Source organism: Rhea pennata, chromosome 3, assembly GCF_028389875.1.
Source record: "Rhea pennata isolate bPtePen1 chromosome 3, bPtePen1.pri, whole genome shotgun sequence".
Lineage (NCBI taxonomy): Eukaryota > Metazoa > Chordata > Aves > Rheiformes > Rheidae > Rhea > Rhea pennata.
The window spans coordinates 88134237-88153879 of record NC_084665.1 but is presented as its reverse complement, the minus strand read 5'-3'; the positions used below and the strand labels follow the sequence as shown (position 1 = coordinate 88153879).

The window sequence follows — 19643 nt, the reverse complement described above, 5'->3', positions numbered from 1 at the left end:
GATAAACAGAATTCAGTCCTATGCAGTGAAAAAGAGAGCTCCTCTTCAACATTTTCTGCTGTTTGCCTGAATTGTCCTCTGAAATGACTAGAGGAATTGGATAGTCCTAGAGAAATTGGTTCACTTCCAATCTCTATCTCCAAGAAAATCTCTTTGGAGAGCTAAGTTCTGTTATGAGACATTACTAGCCTTTTACATCAGGGTTTTACACTACTGGACTGGTCCATCTGATGGAAAGCTTGTGGGTTTACCTCCCTACTCCATGCCAGTCACTGATTATTTCTCCCAGTGAAGCTGTCCATAAGACTGTACATAAGGGATCCACCAACCATGGTCTGAAATGGGCTCCTCACAGGACGGATGCAGTCTTGACCCTCTCTCTGGGTAGAGGCAGAGCAGAGTGTGCCCTACTCAAGAATTTTGCTTGCATAGTTATGATCTTTTGCTGGTGAGCAGTGACTTGCATAGCACATAGGGATTTTCTACAGAAGAGAAAGTAAGCTGAGCTAGCTCAGAGCTTAGAAGCAGTACAGTCACAGCAGCAGAGCTCTTCACCTCCTCAAATCAGCCATGCAGAAAAGAAAGAGGGATCCTGCAAAGGCAGGTAATTAAACTGCCCTCCTGACAGTCCTTAGAGAAATTTTCCTCTAATAATTGATTAAATAGGGAATTCATGTACTGAATTTCAAGATTGGTCTGTCTTCCCCATGACTCTAGCCACTAAGGCAGTGTATGTTTCTAAGTTAGCCACATTAGATCAATTCCCTTATTCTCATCTCGAAAATGGAGTACTGGAGCTGGCAATGTGAGACCTGGGAGCTGTAATGCATTTTGCTCTTGGGTAACCTTGAACTAGTCATATCTTTCTAGCAAACAGTCATGGCAGTGTATATGTTATCTCACTGCTGGTGTTTGCTAGCAATCCCTCTGCTTCATGTTATTCCCACAGAAGAGCTAGTTGATGGGAACCCGTACCTGCACTTCAGCTGCTTTAATGCCAATTCTTGTCTCTTCATGCACATTCAACATTATCAAAAGCTTAAGTTCAGATGCATGACTTTGCACTGAACTTGTGGAGAAGTAGACACCTCAGTTTTCTCTTCTCTGTAATGGAGATTACCTCTTTATTAAGCACTTTGAGATATACTGTAGGACAGTGCCCTGTAAGAGGATATTGCTACTTGTTAATATTATCCAAGCCCTCATACCTTGGCAGAAACATAAGTTCTGAACACTCAAAACCAAGAAATCAAAGAAAAGCATATCTTGTTACTTACCAATTGCAAAATAATAATAAGACAAGAACAATGCTTCATGTTCTGGTGGTAGAGAAGAAATTTTTTGCAGCATCCAGAAATGTATGAGATAAAAATTCTTTCTCAACTGACAAAGACTCATCCAAACAGATCAAAAAGAGAAGGAAAACCAAAACAACAAGCTCAGAAGTTGCCTTTGCCTTGTACTGGGAGTCAGAAAGTGTCAAAGGATGTGTCATATCTTAAAAGGCTAAATGAAAAGTTATAGTTCCTCTGTACATGAAGAAAGAAAAGCTTTATTGAAGTAGTTTCTTTGTCGCATCCTATAAAAATATTATGAGGACAGCATGTATAAAAGCATAAGAATAATATAGGTTCTTGGAAATTCATGTAAAGGCAAGTTTCTCTGTTTTATAGCATAATGAGAAAGGGCAATCACTCCCAATGCCAGTGCTTCTAATTATCTGGGATTTTTTGCTATAGTTCCTAGATTTTTCTGCTAAAAATCTAAGACACTTCCTGAAAACAGGCTGTTATGGACATCATCAGAGTGAATTATAACTGCTGTCCCTCTCTCCTAACTCTGATTATTCTAATATTCACAATAATCTAATTATTATCCTAATCATTAGTCTCATATTCATATTCTGATATGTTAATATTCGTATTGTCTAGAAATGCATTCTTCAAAATCAAGAGCTGAGATTTTCTGTGATCAATTTTGGCAGAGCATCCAAGAGAGGTGACACACCAGCAGGGCCTCTCCTGTAGAGGTACAGTGCAGCTGCACTCTCACGCTACGCAATGTGGTTGCGGCTACAGAGTTGCATAAATGCTAACCCATATTGTGGCTGCCATTCTTTAGTCTGGATCAGTTTGCTGCCAGGCCAGACCTTGAAAAAGATTGGATAAAACTGGGGTTTGCTTTATAATTGTTTGGCATATGATGGTCCTGAGATTCCTTCTGTCAACGAAAGAGGTAAAGTTTCAGAAGTTCCAGCAGTTGTCTTTCTTTTCCACTCTGTGTGCTGATTCCTGCAGAATACCGGTGGTCTGAGTGAGCATGGTTGACAAAGTTGCCATGTACATCCCTTCCGTGCATACTAGACATTGCCCTGCTCCGCTCCTCGCCCTGCTGGAAACACTTGACCTGTTTTCTCTCTCTTTCCAATGCAGGAGGAAGGCTGAGGGAGCTGGATGAAACTGCTTTCGGTGCTCTTTTAGGGGGGGAAGCACTGAAATATTTCCACTCAGCTTAAAGTTGCAGATGTAGGCTAGAATACCAACAGATTAAGTTATCCTCAGTTGATCTAATAGTCCTCCCTGTCAGTGAAATTTGCATGTACAGTAAACCTAAGGGAGGTAAGTAGGAATGTTTTTACTCAGAGTATCCCAGTTGTGTCTGTGTCTTATTTCAAGTGCATCTGGGATGCTGCTGTTGAGGGTAAATTTGCTGAACAACCACTGTATTTACCCTGTGTCTTTTTGCATAGTTTGGCAGCCTCTCCATGTGCCAGGAACCTCTGCAGTGATGTTGCATGATCAGAGTTGGGTGGATGACAGGACTTATGGTCCCAGGCTTGCTGCCAGAAAGGCATGCAGAGAGAATTTTTAAAATGCAGCAGCATAAATTCAGATTGAAATGGGGAGCTAGAATATGGGGACTTGAAGAATCCCGGGACAGGCCAGCTCAGGTACAGCACAGACTCTTTTCCTGACCAGGTTGAAAATGTCTCAGTTCAAATTAACAGGAAGAAATTCTGCTTTCAATTAGGTAAGATTAACTTTCTTGGGGTAAATTCTTTGATCAATACCTGTGCAAATTGGGTGTCAGTCAGTCAGTTGTGAAGTGGCACTGATTTATAGGAGGAGAATGGCTTTACCTGGAGCAGATCATTGGAGACCCTGTCCCATTGACTTCACTGGGAGTTACATGACTACAGCTGAGACCATTGCTAACCCAGACAATCTGATAGACACCATCCATTTACTCTGTTGGCTAGCATACTTTATTAATTTTTGTAATGAGCTTAGGAAATGTGATTGGCATCAATAAAGCTTTATCCAGAATATTGACTGTTTCTTCTCTTTGTCTAACAAACCACTACAAGCTCTCATTCTCTCCTTCTTCCCAGCCAAAGAATACTGCTAAAAAACATAACTAAAATCAGGTATTTCTCCTATATTTATGCTACAGACATATGTACTCTGAGAATAGCTGCTGCATGCCCTTCTCCCAGTTAAATACCACATAAAACAAACCTTAAGCATAATTCTGATAAATAGCTAGCTATGATTTCTGTTAACAAAGCTTTTTTTATACATGCTGGAGAAGAAGCAGATTGGGAGTGATGTTAGCAATATATTGTCTTCTCACAATTGTTATAGTGGCATATCATCACCTCGTTTTATTTCTTCCATCTGTTTCATGCTGGGTTTGCTATAATGCTACTTTGAGAATACTGTAATTGTTTGTTTGTATTGATATTGAAAAAAAAACCAAAAATTTCTTGAAGACACCATAAGGAGTATGATGGGATCATGGTAAATGCAAGGAAGTTATGAACAGAGACTCAGGCTGCTGCAAGATACAGAATCTGTGGAAGAAATGATTATTAAGGTTATTAAGGGAGAAAGAGAAAGAAAGATGTTCTCGTGGCTAAGGCAGTGTACTGATACTGAAGAGATCTGGCCTTTAGTCCTGGCTGCATTATCGGATTCCTTTGCACCCTCTGACAAATCACTTAATCTCTCATTGTCTCAGTTCTTCACCTGCAAAATGGGAGTAAATAAAATTTCCTTACCTCACTGATCTACTTTGGAGTTAAATCCACTCAAAAGTTATGAAATGCTCAGCATTAAAGTGACGAGCACAGGGGAAAATGAGTAAATTGATGAATTCTAACTCTCTGCTTGTGATGAGTTCAAGCAAGTTATTTTTCTGGTCAGTGAACGTGGAATGAAGACAAACATTGGCTTCCTCCTAGTCAGAGAAACATCAACGACCAGTGTTTTGTGTGAAGTCATAACAAAGTCTGAGGTACTTTTAATGATGATATATCAGTAAAGAAAAAAAGAAAAGTGAGAAACTCTTTTTTCCTATTACATCAAGGAAAAAATACCCAAGAAAGGGAACGATAGATATCCTAATTGGAGATAAGGGAAGCTTGAATAGAGGAAATGTACAACTTTTCTATCACTGGGAAACTTTTAAAGATTAAAACAAGTATGAGCTTAACTTTTCACTACCTTCTACCACAATCAATTACATCTAGGCATAGTGAGAATAAAACAATTCGCATTTAACTAGTTGCATTTTATATTCCCCTTGCACCTGTACAAATGACCACAGAAGGCTCCAGGCATGGAGAATCCATTCCCACAGATTTCCAACATAACATGATCTGAGGATGTTGCTCAATTCTTCAGTGCCATGGCTGTAACCAAAGTTACAGAGATATGATGTAAATGCTATCACTGAATCACATCCAGAAAGCTTCCTAATCCTAGGTAACTACTATGTGATGCTGTATGTGTTTGGAACTGATAAGGAAATCTTTTAAACTTCCTATTATCTTTGATTAGATATGGGTTTCGGTTTTGATTTAGTGTTAGGCACCTACCATGAGGAACAAAGGAGGTGTCACAGATAGTAGAGATAATTGTTTTAAAAAGTGAGATTCTGAAGAGAATAAAAAGCAGGTTGATGAATTTCTTCTTGTTTTATTGATTATCCTTTCACTAAGATTATCCATCTGTGGAAACATATGCTTTCAAAGAAGTTAATCTTATCTGTGCAATGACTAACACGCATTTAAATTTCTCACTGTCACATAGTAGTGACATGCCTTTAAAACAGGCCCATCTCCCAAGTGTGCCAAACACCAGTGACCCTGACTGGTTTTCCATTAGTATACGGACAAGCAGTTTGCTCTGAATCACTTCTTCCTTCATGGCTCACGTGTGTTTGAAAATTATTTGCAGGCAGATGCTGACAATTTCCTGAAGAAACTTCATGGTTCATTACCTCTCTTTATGATAGCGGCAAAATAAATTGCTGTAAGTCAGTTAATGTGATAGAAAATGTTCAAATTTCCAATAATAATAATAATAATAATAAAGTCTCAATCCTGCTTTCTAAACTCTTCCAAAATACTTTCCAAATCACCTGCCAGTCTACATTTGCACAGTTATTGAGTATTACTTTGTGTTAAGTAGAACAAAGGTTGCCTCTGCAATGCAAATACTGCCGTTTTATGAAGCTACTTAAAGTTATTCTTCAGGAAAAACATAATGTGAGCAATTTAGTGCAGCTACTAAATGAGCAGAGAAGAAACAAAGAGCTAGGCTTGTTGCTTCTGCTGTACGTTGCTTGCTAGGTCCCTAACATGGGTTAGAATTATAGCATACAACAGAATATTGGTTAAATACATGCTCACGTATCTCTCTAGAGAGGGATGGACATACATCACACAGTAAGTGCATAACTACCGGGTATACTGTGGTGATCATAAAACGAGTAAAGATGGTGCAGTAAGCAGGAAAGAGCAGAGTCAGGAATTTCCAGATTCTAGTGCTGTCTTTGCCACTGCCCCTGCATATTAGCACTGTTAAACAGCTGTGCTGTTTTAATGTTTTGCTGAATGGCCTGGAGATCAGGTTTTCAAAGAGGCTTTAACTGAGCTGACTCTCATGGTCACTGGGGAATAATAACATGGGTGCTTTGGGGCTCTCTCCTGCCAATCAGGAGGGAGATTTTCTCCAGGGCTAAGCTTGGATTCTGGGACCGTGTTGGCACAGCCCTTGTGTATTATCACAGCTCATGACTCTCCAAAGGGCAAAATGCAACCAGGTGAACAAAAAATGAGAAAGCTGCAAACAAGAGTTTAGCTAAAGTGGGATTTTCTTGATTGCCATGGGAGATACTGCGTGAACAAAAGGGAGAGGGTGGCATAGCCGAATGTGACATGCCCTGAGACAGGAAAAGTGCTTTTGAAAATCAATGCTAAAGAATTTGCTTAGCAATCAAGCACATGATGCCCCTCTATTTTGAACGATAAAGCACCAGATTCTATAGGTAACTGTGCTACATCCAGGGTGGGTGGCTGGTTATGACCTCAATAACATATGTTTGTGTTGATGAAGTACGCAGGTAGAAAATCATAATCTCATAGCACACGAATCATTCTACAGAGGAGATTTGCATCCTAAAAGCGTGCCCTAAGCCAGAAGATAAGTCTTCCAAAGCCTGTATTTACCACATGTAGCACATGTTTAACTCTGGGTGATGTGATTTCACTTACAGTTGAAGCTAATACCACAGCTCAAACTCCAAGGGTACATAGAGATGAGCTTCCATAGTCACTCCTCCATAGGAAAGTATTTCGTTTCCTCTTTTTATTCTTCTCCTTGATACACTGCTGCTGTGCATGCACAAAGTGTTTAAAAGTGTGTAACACTGGACAGACTAAACATTTCAGAATGAAGAAAGAAAAAGTTTCCAGGCATGGGGGAAAGCCAGGTGTTGTATCCTGTTTCTTATTTTTCCATTAAGTCTGATCAGTAAGTAAGGGAATAGAATCGAAATGCAGACCTGTAAGATCATTGCTGAGATGAAAGCAGAATCTCAGCATGAAGGCACAAAGGCACAAGAAAGAAAAAGAGGGAAGTAAAAGAGGAAGCAAAAGGGAAAACTTCAGTAGAAAAATCCAAAGCACCAGAATGGCTGATTTCAGCTTCAGAGAGTCGCCCTGAGCATACATTAAACTGGGTTCAGCTGCTCTATGTACCATCAAATATTTCATATTAATAATTAACAAGTCACTGGCTGTCAGAGCAAGATTCAAATGGATGGAAGGGGAGTTTGGGTCACCTTTCTTAGGACTGAGAGTCTTAATGAAGGGGTAGCTTTACTGCACTGTTGAGGAATGATGATATACTAGATAGAAGGATTAAGGGATATACATCTTGAAGGCTCCCTCCATGCTTACTCCCCCATAGGAGAGTATTTCATTTCCTCTTTTTATTCTTCTCCTTGATACACTGCTGCTGTGCACACATAAAGGGCTTGATCTTGCCTGCCGCTGTGTGATGCACCCAGCGTACATCTCTGGAAAATTAGCTAGCATGTATGCAAACTCAACAGCAAAAGGTGCTGTGTATCAGGGACATGACTGTGTTCAAAGGCTGTTATAAATCAGAGTGCTTGGTGTGTCTTTGCTGGGAACATTCTCATCTATCAAAGTGATTTTTAAAATTGTGCCTAATTCCCATTTGTGAACTAGGCTGTTCACTGAAATCTCTTTCAATGGCTTGTTGTGGCTTTAAATTTTCCTCTCAACACTTCTTTTCACCTTCAAATCTACTTGAACATGAACATACGTGATATACTATAAGGCACTGAGTTTACTGCCTTCCTATTGATCACTGATGGGCTGTTACAACTCATGCCATTAATGAACAGCTCAAAGTCCACAGGTTATTGAAACCATAGTTTTACTTGTTACTGTCATGAAGTAGGAGAATGAGACTGTAAGAATTCAAAGAGACACCGGGAGGCCTTAACAGCCTTAGCTGCAGAACCACTGGTGACTGAAACTAGAAAAAGACCCACAGAAAGTGGTGAACAGGATTTAAGAGAGAAACTGAAGAAACAGGAGTCTCTACAAGATCATCTGGGAGGATTTATGAAGTCAAGCTGCCATTTGCACTTAAAAGCTATGCAGAATTACATTTGTTCTAGCCATACAGAAGGACAGACAGACACCGACAAACTCTGAAAGCCCAGAAAAATAAGTGGCACATTTCAAAGTGCTAATTACAATTTCTTTCCCTTGGATATTAATCCACTGACTGTAATTAAGCTCCCTCTGTTTTTGAGATCTTGGCAAGGTCTAAGAAAAGAGAAAGCGAGTGAGAAAGTGCACTTGCTAGCCAAGCAGATTTTTTACTAAGCTCTATCAGCCCTAATTAATAGACCTTTGTGTAAGACCAATGAGAAATCACATTTCCAATAGAACTGAATCAAATGGCCTTGGCTACCTCTATGCATGCAGTTGTTAGGAGCCAGGCCACAGCCAGGATTTATACATTCAGAGGATGAAAAGGAGGCATTGCAGGGGGGAAGGAGGATGAACAAGCTTTTCCCCCTAACTCCTTCTTCTCCTTTTTGTTGCTTTGTTCTGTTTGTAATCTTACCAGATGGCTAAGGCAGCCTAGAGAAGAGATTGCCTGAACCAGGCAGGTGATGAGGCCAGCAGCAGGGACTCCGACAGTGACTGAAGAAACCGATACAGCTCTCTAACCCTTGCTGCTAGCGAAGTGCTTCGTTATTCTTCTTTTGCTCACAGCTACATTGTGTTTTGTCCTTTTCTGATGGCCAAGAAAGATGTCAGAAGCCAGATCCTTGGCTGGCACATGTAAGAACAGCGTCTCATGAGCATTGCTGATCTGAGCTAATTGCAGATTTAGCCCTTAATTCCTGCACACCCTGGCTCTGTGCTTCTCCTTATGGCTTCTCCTATGAATATGTAGGTATACTGCTCTCAGAGCAGGGAGCACCTAGCCATTTCCCACAGCTGTACCTGGTGCACAACATGTTTTTCTTCCCACCCACACTAGGGTAATGCTGTGGGCAAACAGTGGTGCGATAAGAGACAGAATCTGGTCGGGGAAAGGATTCAGAGATCCTCAGAAATCTCTAAAGAGAAAAAATATTGATTATGCCAACATTCCTATCAACAGTAGACCGGACTGTTTCCCACATGCAGATGCAGTCCCTATCCTGCAGCAGCAGCAGCCTACTTGAGGCTGCTTGGTGGTTTAGGATGCTCCTAGGTGCATTCAAAGAGGCCATGGGCAAGACATTTGTGAGGCAGCTGTGGACTGAAAGTGAGCAGGATGCAGGGCAAGTTACGCTCACATCCACTCTGGGGCTAGTTTTCAAGCCACCAGGTCTGTTTGTGTTCATTGATCCTTTGTAATCCTGTTGAACCCAGATCAAAAACATGGAGCTTCCAGGAAAGGTTGAAACAGCTCATTCTTAGATTCTGTAGCAGCTTTCAGCAATTCAGTGTAAAGAGTTAGCCCTTTAAGAAAATAAATCTGTTAAGCATTTCATTTAACATAATGTATAATCTGACTCTACTGTCCTAAAAGCCAATAGCAAAAATCCTCTCTACTAGAATAGGAGCAACATTGGATCCTATTATTGCACTGATGAAACTGTAATAGCAGAACAATGCACACAACAGCTTCTAATTATTGTACAACACAACACTCCTGTCAAAGACCCACTTTTTGTCAATTCTCTAATATTATTTTGGCAACTTGACATAAATTAAAGTACATTTAAAAAACTAGTATTCATACACGATGATCTAAACAATAGAATGCTTGTCTTTGTAGTTAAAAAAATAAACTGAAAGCCACAAAACAAAAGAAGAAATACCATAAGGATATGATAGGCTTATTTTTTGTAGCTAAGCTTACATGCAGTATAAATATCCTTTGTCTGATATTTTTTCTGGAGACTTAAGCACTGAAAAAAAAAATGCTAGTATTTCCTTCCTTAATCCTTATTATAGTTATCTTTTAATCCCTTTTAAAACTTTTTGGGGAATAGGACCTTAATAGTGTCAATTTCTTTGTACATCTTTGTATCATCCTCAAACAGCATTAAGACTTTTTGTATCTTTTAAAAGTGGCAGCACTTGTCTTAGAAAGGCAGCAGTGTTTAGTTACTTTTATGTGAACTGATAACTCCCGAAAAAAAGATAAAGTTGGATCAGAGATAGCTCTCATAAGAGTTTTTGCTGGGGGTTTGATTTTTTTTTCCAAAAATGCAATTTAGCCACAGCAGTCAGGATGGAAAGAGCGTTACTGATTCTTTTGGTAGCACATGTCATATTTGCTTCTTACCCAAAATGAAAGTGCACGTGGTCTCCATCAATTGGGGCTACTAGACCTTCTACTAGACCTTCCTGAAGAAAATCAATGGTCTTAAGGAAGAGCTAACCATTTTCCAAAAGGCCAGAACTAAGGAAGTTTTTCTGAAAAATGTCCTCAATCTAGTCAGTATAATGGCAGACCTTTTGAGCTTTGGCAGTGGAGTGAAGTTGCCCAGGAAACATGAGAAACAAAGAAAAAGGCTGGCAATTTGTTGTTACCAGAAGCAGAAGAACCGGAACGTTATCTTCACATCTGGAAGTATCAAATCACCACCAGGTGCTGAATCAGACATTTGAAGTGAAGAACCTGCAAGAATCAACTAGAAGAGAAGGAACACAGATGGTGGAGTAGAAAACTGAGAAATGCTTCTTGTTTCAAATGAGACAAACCTCAGAGAAGCCCATAAGGGCCTCCCAGCTGGTCAAAGTTGAGACAGACAATACATATGATCCTCTCCTCCACCCCAGCCAGGTGGGGAGGAAGCGCATAAGGCTCTTCAAGGCACAGATGGATCCCACTGCACTTCACAGCTTCACCCCTCTGTGAGGTGAAGAACATCATCACAACAATAAAGGACACTCATGTGTTGGCAGCCCAGACTGGTGTATTTGGTGGTGACTACACTGTCCATTAAAGACACTGCTACTTTTTAGACGCTTAGATGATTCCCAGGATCTCTGAAAGGTTACAGGTTTCCTTCTTAAATGGTGAATTAAAGAGGTATAGGTGCTGGTGAGCATTTTATTAAAGTGCCTCTAATCTTACTTACCTTTAATCTTTTTATACACTATGCAGTGAAACTGCATTATCATGCACACCTTTCTCATGAGGCACGCTGGCTAGACTCTTCTGGCCAATAACAACATTTTCTGAGTTTTCAGAAATGACAAATGATTTCTTAATGCAGAAATGCTAGGGCTTCACTGCAGTCACAAAAGCAGATTAAATTAGTATTGACCTCCATGCTGCGGTACGTAGGTATCAGTAGAACACATGACAGCTCTGTATACTGGTCCTCATTCTGCTGGATGAAATGAAATCATCACTGACCTAAAAATTGGCAGCTGCCCCTGCACCAGTGAGAACAGCCTGGATTCATTGGCTGAAGTAAAGAAAGTACCAACATCTATCATGTATATTTGGAACGTCAAAAGAAAGAATTTTCCAGAAACTCAATACCTCTGTTGACATAACTGATTTGCAATGTGGGAAGCATTATATCAAATTGGGAATTGTTCAATGATATCCTACTGGTGTCCCCTAAGCTGTGAATCTGTGGTCATGTGGATAAACTGCGCTGCCAGAAAGATTTCCATGCTGAAGAATGGGAGAAAAGTGAAGCTAACAATGACAGATAATGTACAGTGATGAAGAGAACTAAAGAAATCATTCATGTTGCTTGGGGCTGAAGGGCTAATATCAGTAAGAAAGTATTTTTATCCTATGAGAAATTAAAAATTCCTACATTAGTAAGGGCTCACTGTTGCTTGCAAAGGGATAATAGATCCTGTAAATAGGATATAGAAAAGGCAGACATTTTCAGAAAGATTTCTGTTCCGTGGGTGGAATGGAACAGGACGATACGTCCAGCTCAGAAGAAGGTAGGGCAAGAACTTGAAGCCTCTCAGGTACAGAAAAAAGGACGTGAAGCAGCATCCGCTGGAGATCGAAATTTTCAAATCATCCTGTTCAGATTACTCATAGCCAAGAGACTGAAAGAAATGAATCAGGCTGCTCAGATATTTAAAGATTTCTGATATTGTGGAAAGGAATGAATGCTGTGGTTCAGGGAAATATAAGACCCCGATGGAGATTTTGGGCAAGATCTAATTCAGGACTCTACAAAGAATAAGATAAGCTACAGTTACAGTTAAAATTATAACACATATCAGTTAGCATGGTTTCAGGGGTAGCACGCCTCATCACGAAAAACACACTGCTTTTTTTTTTTCTTTTCTTTCTTTTTTTTTTTTTTTTTTGACAGGACCGCCAGCCTGCAGGTCTGTAGAATTTCACACTAATATTTCTCAATGCCATTTGACTTAATACCACATTATCTTTTGATTGAAATCTTGCACAGTGAGGAGCTCTTTCTTGGAAAGTAGTACTGAAGAGAAGGACACAGGGGTCATTGCAAATAATTACCTAACCACAAGCACTTAATGCAATGCTGTGGGAAAAATTGGCCAGTACAACCCATTGATGTATAATAAGGGAATATAAAGTAAAAGTAGGGAAGTGATTTTGAATTAATGACTGCTATTATGATACTTTGTCCACTTCTCATTTTCATGCTTCAAGAAAGACATGAAATACTGCAGACATTTCAAAAGAGAGCTACAGAAATGACCCAAGGACTAGAAAACAAACCCAAAAGATAAAGCTTATGCAGTTTGAGATGGCTAAGAGATGACTTGGTCAGTATTTACAGGTATTTATACAGAGAAATGAGATCCTGTGCAATGTTTTAATCTCACTGATAAAAGTACAACAAGATCCAATATCTGTAAGCTGAAGTCAAATGAATTCAACCTTGAAATAAAACCAACTTCCTAACAGTGATGATAAATGAATATTGAAATAGCTTTCCATAATGGTGGTAGCCCTGACATTACCTCATAGCTTTAGAATGAGATCAGTTACCGTTCTGAATAATGCCTTTTTCTGGCAGAGAGTCTATGGAGAAGATGGCTGATATGACTATTTCTGGCCTTTTCTGCCTATTTTCTGGAAGTAGGAAGCAGAGACTCATTGTCTCCTTCACGGGCGAGTGAAGTGCAGGACAATCCACCTTGCCCTCATGTGCTTAACTACATGCAGAAATGTGATAGGCAATGACTAGAGCAAATTCCCGTGTCTCGGGGATTTTGTCATGGCAAAACTGGGTATGTTAATCTCTGGGACACCTGAGATGATATACCCTAGAGCTGTGGGCCGATGCAAGGCAAGGCGGGGCTGGGGTTTTTAAGTGGCGTAATGGTTTAGGACCAGGACAGTAGTGCTGGGGCTATGCACAGGGGCAGTGGTGACGCCCAATGGACCCATCTAGGCATCCAGATCATCTAATTATTTCCTTTCCCCTGAAGTGGCCATAGGTATAAATCTTTATTTGTCCTACTTTGGGCCTGTGGCGTGTGGCTGGGGTCTTGAAGCTTAATTTAAATTTTCAGTCCGTATCTTCTTCACATTGTTCAGACTGTATGTGGGTTACATAAGAACAAAATGATTCTATATAGATGCTACTATAAAACCAGTTAGGAGCTAAACTAAGCTAACTGTTGTAGTGATGAAATTGAAGTCTTGTTAAAAACATAGGCTTGACAATCATCTGTAAAGCAAAGGCTTATTACTAGCAAGGGAAGGTCACTGGCCCTGCAGGCATCTAGTTAAGGTACAAAGCCATCAGGAAACCAAGCCTAGGGATCAAAGTGAACTGTTGCCTGCTGGTCCAGATCCTTGCACTGGGTAGGCTCAGACGAACACCAGTGCCAGGGGAAGAAAGAGGACACAAATAAGCACGTGAGGATGAAGGAATAAGGTCACTCATTTTGGCAACAGTTTTGCTCAGATGTGATGTCAAGTTACACTCTGAAAAACCACATGTTCACCAATGCCACCCAGTAATCTATGTATGTGATGATCTCTGAAGGGGTCCTTGCTACCGCTGAAAAATTTTTCAAGTTCCATAATGGAAAAAAAGGTTGAGAACTTTTTTCCTGTCCTTTCCTGTCTGATTAGCTATGGTTCTATTGCTAGGATAGGAAAAATTAGCTGACAGAAGGACTATGAGAGAACAGCAAAGGTGGTCATGTTAGTATGATATCAAATATGGAAATGTTTAGCCCCTGCTAGTGAAAGCACTAGTGAATACCATTTGTCCCAGTCTCCATTGACTGATGTTTTGTAGACAGTGTTGGTTTAGCTAGTTGGGTTCCTTCAGACTGTCTCTGAACAGGCCTGCCTCTCCTGTTATTTTTGTGTTTTTAACACCATTTTTATTCCATACATATTGAAAAAAATCCTTTTACAATTAAAATGACTGTTAAATATTTTGTTATACAAATAGCCTGTGTTTTTTCAGACTCTACTCTCTACTCCTGAGATAGCCACATTATTGATACCAAGATTTAAGAAAGAAAAAAGATATATTAAAAGCCTGGATTAATACATACATGCAATATGGTATAATTATTGAAAAAAAATTCCGAAGGGTGTTGACGTTAAGAATGATAATATTCTTATGCTCATTCATGAAACAGGATCAATCCTCTCACTGGAAAATTCATGTAAAACATATTTTCTTTCCCTGTTCAAAGAAGTGTGTTCATTTTGAGTCCAGGTGTGCATACAGATTAGGTCTGGATAGGACATGGCTATCAAACTTCGTCACAGCTGGCTCTGCTCTGTTTGTCAGCAGTGCTCATATATACATAAATACATAAAGACACCTTATTCTAAGACATTTTTCTACCGGGATCATAAATTTATATTAGGGTACTTTTATTATAGTCTGCTCTTCCTGGCTTGAAAAAAAACATCAGAGTATAATTTGATCCTCCCCATTTGCTGCCTTTCTGTTCTGTTCCTCCTCTGAAGAGAAGGAGTTTGCTGTAACTAGTGGCCAGGAGATGCCTTGAGGAAAGCTTGGTCCCCCATAAATAGGAAATGACAGAGAAAGCTGCAATCATGAAAGAAGGGGCTATGAAGAATTTTAACAACATTCTTCAAAAGGCTTCTTGTGAACAGTCACCAAAATTTAATTCTCGAATGTTTAAGCTCTCCTGAAATGTTACATATTCTAAAGGGAGGAGAAATATCAATCTTCTCTAGTCTTTCTAAACCCCCAAAATTTTTAGCTGTACATTTTCTCATAAGGAAAACACATGAAACACTTCAAATACGGGAAGCATTCCACTCTCCGTGCAAAAGCACAAGCAGTTGGGTTTTGGTGTGGTTTGCCATCGACACCAGCACATGCTTCTTGTGGTTGTTGTTAATGTTCCCTTTCTTAAGTCAATCCGAGCAGCCCTCGGCACTAGTTGCTGCTGTCCAAAGGACTGACTGGAAGACTTTCCTTCAGCTGCTCTTACAAGGCAGGTTAACAGTTAACACTCGCTGTTACAACCTGCTGTTGCAGGTGTGGCTGTTTTACAATTTGTTGGTAAAGCTGCATAAAGCTGCATTTTGCCCCCAGATATGACCAGGATTGCTGAGTAAGGGCTTGCTGTCTGAAAAATTACTGTCTAACCCTGAGCTTGCTGTGCTCTCAAGGACAGCCCATGCTGATTTTGAGGTGAGGGAGGGCAATGGACTGCAGTGCCACTCCCAGCCCCAAAACTGCCTGGTTGTGCAGTGGGAATTACCTTGAACAGTGGACTCCTCCGTCCTGTGACCCTGGAAACTGCAGGAAAGAAAAACTTCCCAGGGAAAGGTATGTATTAAAGTATCTGACTAAAGAAAGTCACTCTGAAGTGCAGCAAGCAAGCATGTACTGGTCAAGGAATTAGATTACTCAAGGTGGTGACTCATCCAATAACTATTCAGTGTTTGTGGTTAAAAGAGAAACCTTTGCCAGAGAATGACTAAAATCCATTGGCACAAGCTTTAAAGGAATCATGACTGGGCCTAAATGACTGTATACGCAAGTGGCTTATTTTTCCTCCCCTTTCTACTGAAGCAACACGGAGGATGAAAAAATACACCATCCCTGTTTACGTAGATTATTACAGCACCGGAGTAGCCTCAGGGGGCCTTTCCAGCAAGCACTCTCGATGGGGCCAGGTTCAGACTTACATTTCCTTGTTCAGGCTCGGCTGTGATTTTGTGTTCATTTTAAAGGCTTGAGTTGGCAGTGTACAGCTACCTCCAGGGCATTCATTCTTGCCTCATTGAATGGTATAGAGGAGGAGGAAGAACAAATCCCAAGATCTCTGCTGTTTTGCCACAGAAACAAACAAAAGAAAAAGCAGAATAAGTGACTTTTGCAGGCTACACTGGCTAATCTAAGCGCATTCACTGCAAAGTGCTGAACACCTCTTCCGGAGCTGCTGAGTCTGGAAGTGGCTGTCACTCAGCATCCGACAGGATCAAACCAAAGTCATCTCAAGTGATTCAAAGAAGCTATCAGTAATATATGCAAAAAAGCAGGAAGGACATGGTGTGATTGACAGGCAAATAAGGTGCTTATTTTTGTTCTCACTGCTCTTCAAAGTTGTTTTAAAGTTATCATTTTCTGCGTTTAATTCTGAGCTCCCCAATGCCCTGATTTTTTTCTCCATACAGCCTGGCAAACCATATTTACTGTCTTTGTCAAAGGTCAGTGCAATATTTCAGTGGCACAGGCTGTCAGCAAACATGCTTAAAAGACCTTGGGAATATCTGGTTGCTTTTGTCGGGGTTCTGTGGCTGTAAGGGAACTATGCAATAAGGCAACAGCCTGGCATACGCAGATGTATGTTTCCCTCCAGTAAAGGTTAAAGCACAGCCCTGGCATCGTTCAGAAAAGCCTTCCCACACCTGCTTTTGATTTCCGCTTACTATTTCTGGTAATGAAAACTGGAGCTGCTTCTATAGGTTTGGGGTGCAGAAGGCCTTCTACACCTTTTCTTTTTCTTAAAAGCAAGCCTGGGATTAAATGAATGTTTAAGGCTCGAAAAGATGAAACCAGAGAATTTCTGGAAGGAGGAGAAAAAGGGAAAAAGCTTGCTCTCTGTTGTTATTTTTTACTGCTGATCCAGATGGGAAGCTAAAGTTCCCTTTTGTCTTTTTCAAACCTCCACTGTTTTTTCACCAGAAAAGCTGCTGCTTGCTGGAGCTGCCCCTTTTTAGGGATTAACATGGAAATGACAGAATCATAGCCTGTTTTACAACAAGCTATTGAGCTTCCTGTTGAAACAAATTCCTTTCCAGCACTTTCTTCCCCTGTTTGCCAGTCAGCCTTTTGTTCTCTGTCTTTTCAAAGCTGGGCTGTGTTGTCTCAACGAAAGGTGTTATCCTTGCCAAATGCACTTTTCTGTGGCTCCCCCCACCCCGAGTGCTGCTGAGACAGTGCCAGACTCCTGCTCTCCCAACAGGCTTTGGCAGTCATTGGGGTGCACTAAATCCTCAGAGCCATCCTTGCTCATGGGTCACCACCAGTGCCGTTCCCCGACTTCAGCAGGACATTTGGGTGTCTTCTGTTTTTTCTGGGCGCGATTTCTTGAAACACCTGAGGGAGCAAGGCATCATGCTCCCATGGGCCCTGGCCAAAGAAACTGCTGCCTAAATGACTCTGTGAGAACCTGAGTCCAGCACTCAGATGCCACTGACTTTCCAGGAAACAAAACAAAACCTTATTCAGCACTTACCTAACCTTTCTAGGATCTAGCACTTCTCATCAGCCTGAATTTCCCCTGGAAAACATGAGCAAGATCACCGGTTCCTGTTGCTGCTGAGGTTTTTCACTCCGTGGCTCACATCTCCACCCTGCCTGTCTTAGCTGGGCTTTGCTCTGCTGAAGCATTCCCAGAGCAGCACTATGCTATGCAAAAAGTTGTGGATGAAACCCTCAGGGCAACACCGCTCCTACACCAGCTGCATGTTCAGGGTATTTCCCTAGGAACAGGCAATGCCCAGGCTTCGCTTGTGTGCTCCTCATTTGGAGAAACCATTTTGACTGCTCCTCTCCCGTAGGATCCTTCCCCAACAGGGCCATAACAAACGGGCTGGCTTTCACGGAAGAGATTAAGAGAGGCTTACGCGAAGTGGTCACAGCTTGGCAAGTAGGGCAACCTCTGCATGTGCAGGCGGGAGCCCTGGATTCGTAACCCGCTCCCGTGAGACATGCGGAGCTGTGAGCCCAGCTGCTCTCCCCAGCAGCTGCTCTGTTTGTGGGCTAATGGCCATGCGAAGCCAGCACAGAGCAGCTGAGCAATGTGCCTCAGATAAGAAAGGGCTGAGCAAGTTTTGGCAGCCCTCTCCAGGCGAAAGGCCCAAATGGAGTGAAGGATGTAGCAGTCCATGTTGGGCTTTGCCTCGTCTGCTCTCTCCTCTGATTGTAATGCACTTTTGAATGATGTTGTCTCCTCACTCACCTTGCCAGCTTCTCAAGTTCCTGTTGTTAGGCTGTTGACTCTCTGCATGCAAAAGGTGGAGAATGTGGGCTCCAGTCTTGCAACTATGATTTCTACTGGTCTGAATGGTGAAGTGATACAGTCACTGGGTTGATTTAGCCTTGCGTACTTCAGCTCTCTTGGACCTGTTTGCAGATCTTGTCCTATGACTCCAACCGTATCTTTCCTTATCAGCGTTTTTGCTCATTGAGGATTTTGGTCTAATAATAATAATGTGATGTCAGTGCCTCTAAGTGCCATTTTGAATAGATGTGAATGTGCAGATCTGAGTGTTTCACTTTGAGATTTGGACTAGATGATTTCCAGAAGTGCCTTCCAACCTCAACAATTCTGTGTTAGTCTCTCTGTGTGATTTTTTTTATAAGCAGCGACATTCTTGCCCTTCCCCTCTCCACCCTTTTAAATCCCTTCTGGTGCTTTTTTACGCTTTTGCATCCCATTAAAGTTATTAGCAAATACTTAGGAGAAGTGTAGTTTGGCCTATCCACTCTGAAAGCATCTCATCTAAATGAGAATTTTATAGGCAGGTTTCAAACCTCGCAGGTCAGTTTAATGTTTTCCAGACATTGCACATTCTCTTTTAGCATTCATAAAATGGATTGACTCCATCATTTATCTCACACCTCTGCAAGGGAGTCTGTCTGCGTGCTAATATCCCTATATTAACACACAGGACAGAATCCCAATGGCTGTGTAAGTGGAGTGAAACTGAAGATGTTGGGCCTTGAAGAAATGAACAGTATCCGGTCCAGAGTTAAGTGCAGCATAATGCTTAGCTCCAGGGAAAGCAGGAAGGATGCAGAAAAACAGTCTCTGCTAAGACATTCATTTACTATGTATTTTGCATCTCATAATTATTTCCTATCAGTTTTCTCCACCATCTTTAAACCACAGTGGATCAAACGCATTCTCTTGAAAGAAACCTGCAATTGTTAATTGGTATATGTTATGCATAAAGAAATATAATAACAAGCTTTTCACTTTGGCAGTATTATATTGTGCTGATTTATCCACAGTCCCATTTTTCTTGGTAATGTATGCTGAAAGTGCTCTAACATCCCCTATCCTATACCTTAAGGATTCCTACTTAAAACAACAATCATATCCTTACTGCCTTTGGCACTATTTGCTGATTAACCATCTGCTGTCATCAAAGTCTCCATGAAGAACTGTGTGTGCTGCAGTGCTGACTGAGCAGGCTGCATTTGGCAATACCAGAACATGGAAATATTAGAAGCAGCAGCTGTAAAAAGATGAGTGTCCCACATAGTGAATCACGGACTCAACAAAAGGCCAAGGGAAGAGCCCTGGTATTTCAGGAGCTGCG

The 19643-nt window shown here is 41.1% G+C and overlaps 1 long non-coding RNA gene across 2 annotated transcripts in view; it reads right to left on the bottom strand.

Annotated features, from left to right (window-relative positions):
• LOC134137886 (uncharacterized) overlaps positions 1-18441 on the bottom strand; it is a 31687-nt gene extending 13246 nt beyond the window's left edge. The window contains exons 1-3 of one of the 2 annotated variants that reach the window (XR_009957760.1): positions 18278-18441; positions 17552-17596; positions 15999-16138 (exon numbers count right to left, since the gene is read on the bottom strand). This is a non-coding gene — a long non-coding RNA (uncharacterized LOC134137886). The remainder of the gene's footprint in view (positions 1-15998; positions 16139-17551; positions 17597-18277) is intronic. The other variant, XR_009957761.1, reaches the window with a different exon arrangement.
• Between the last annotated feature and the right edge of the window lie 1202 nt (positions 18442-19643).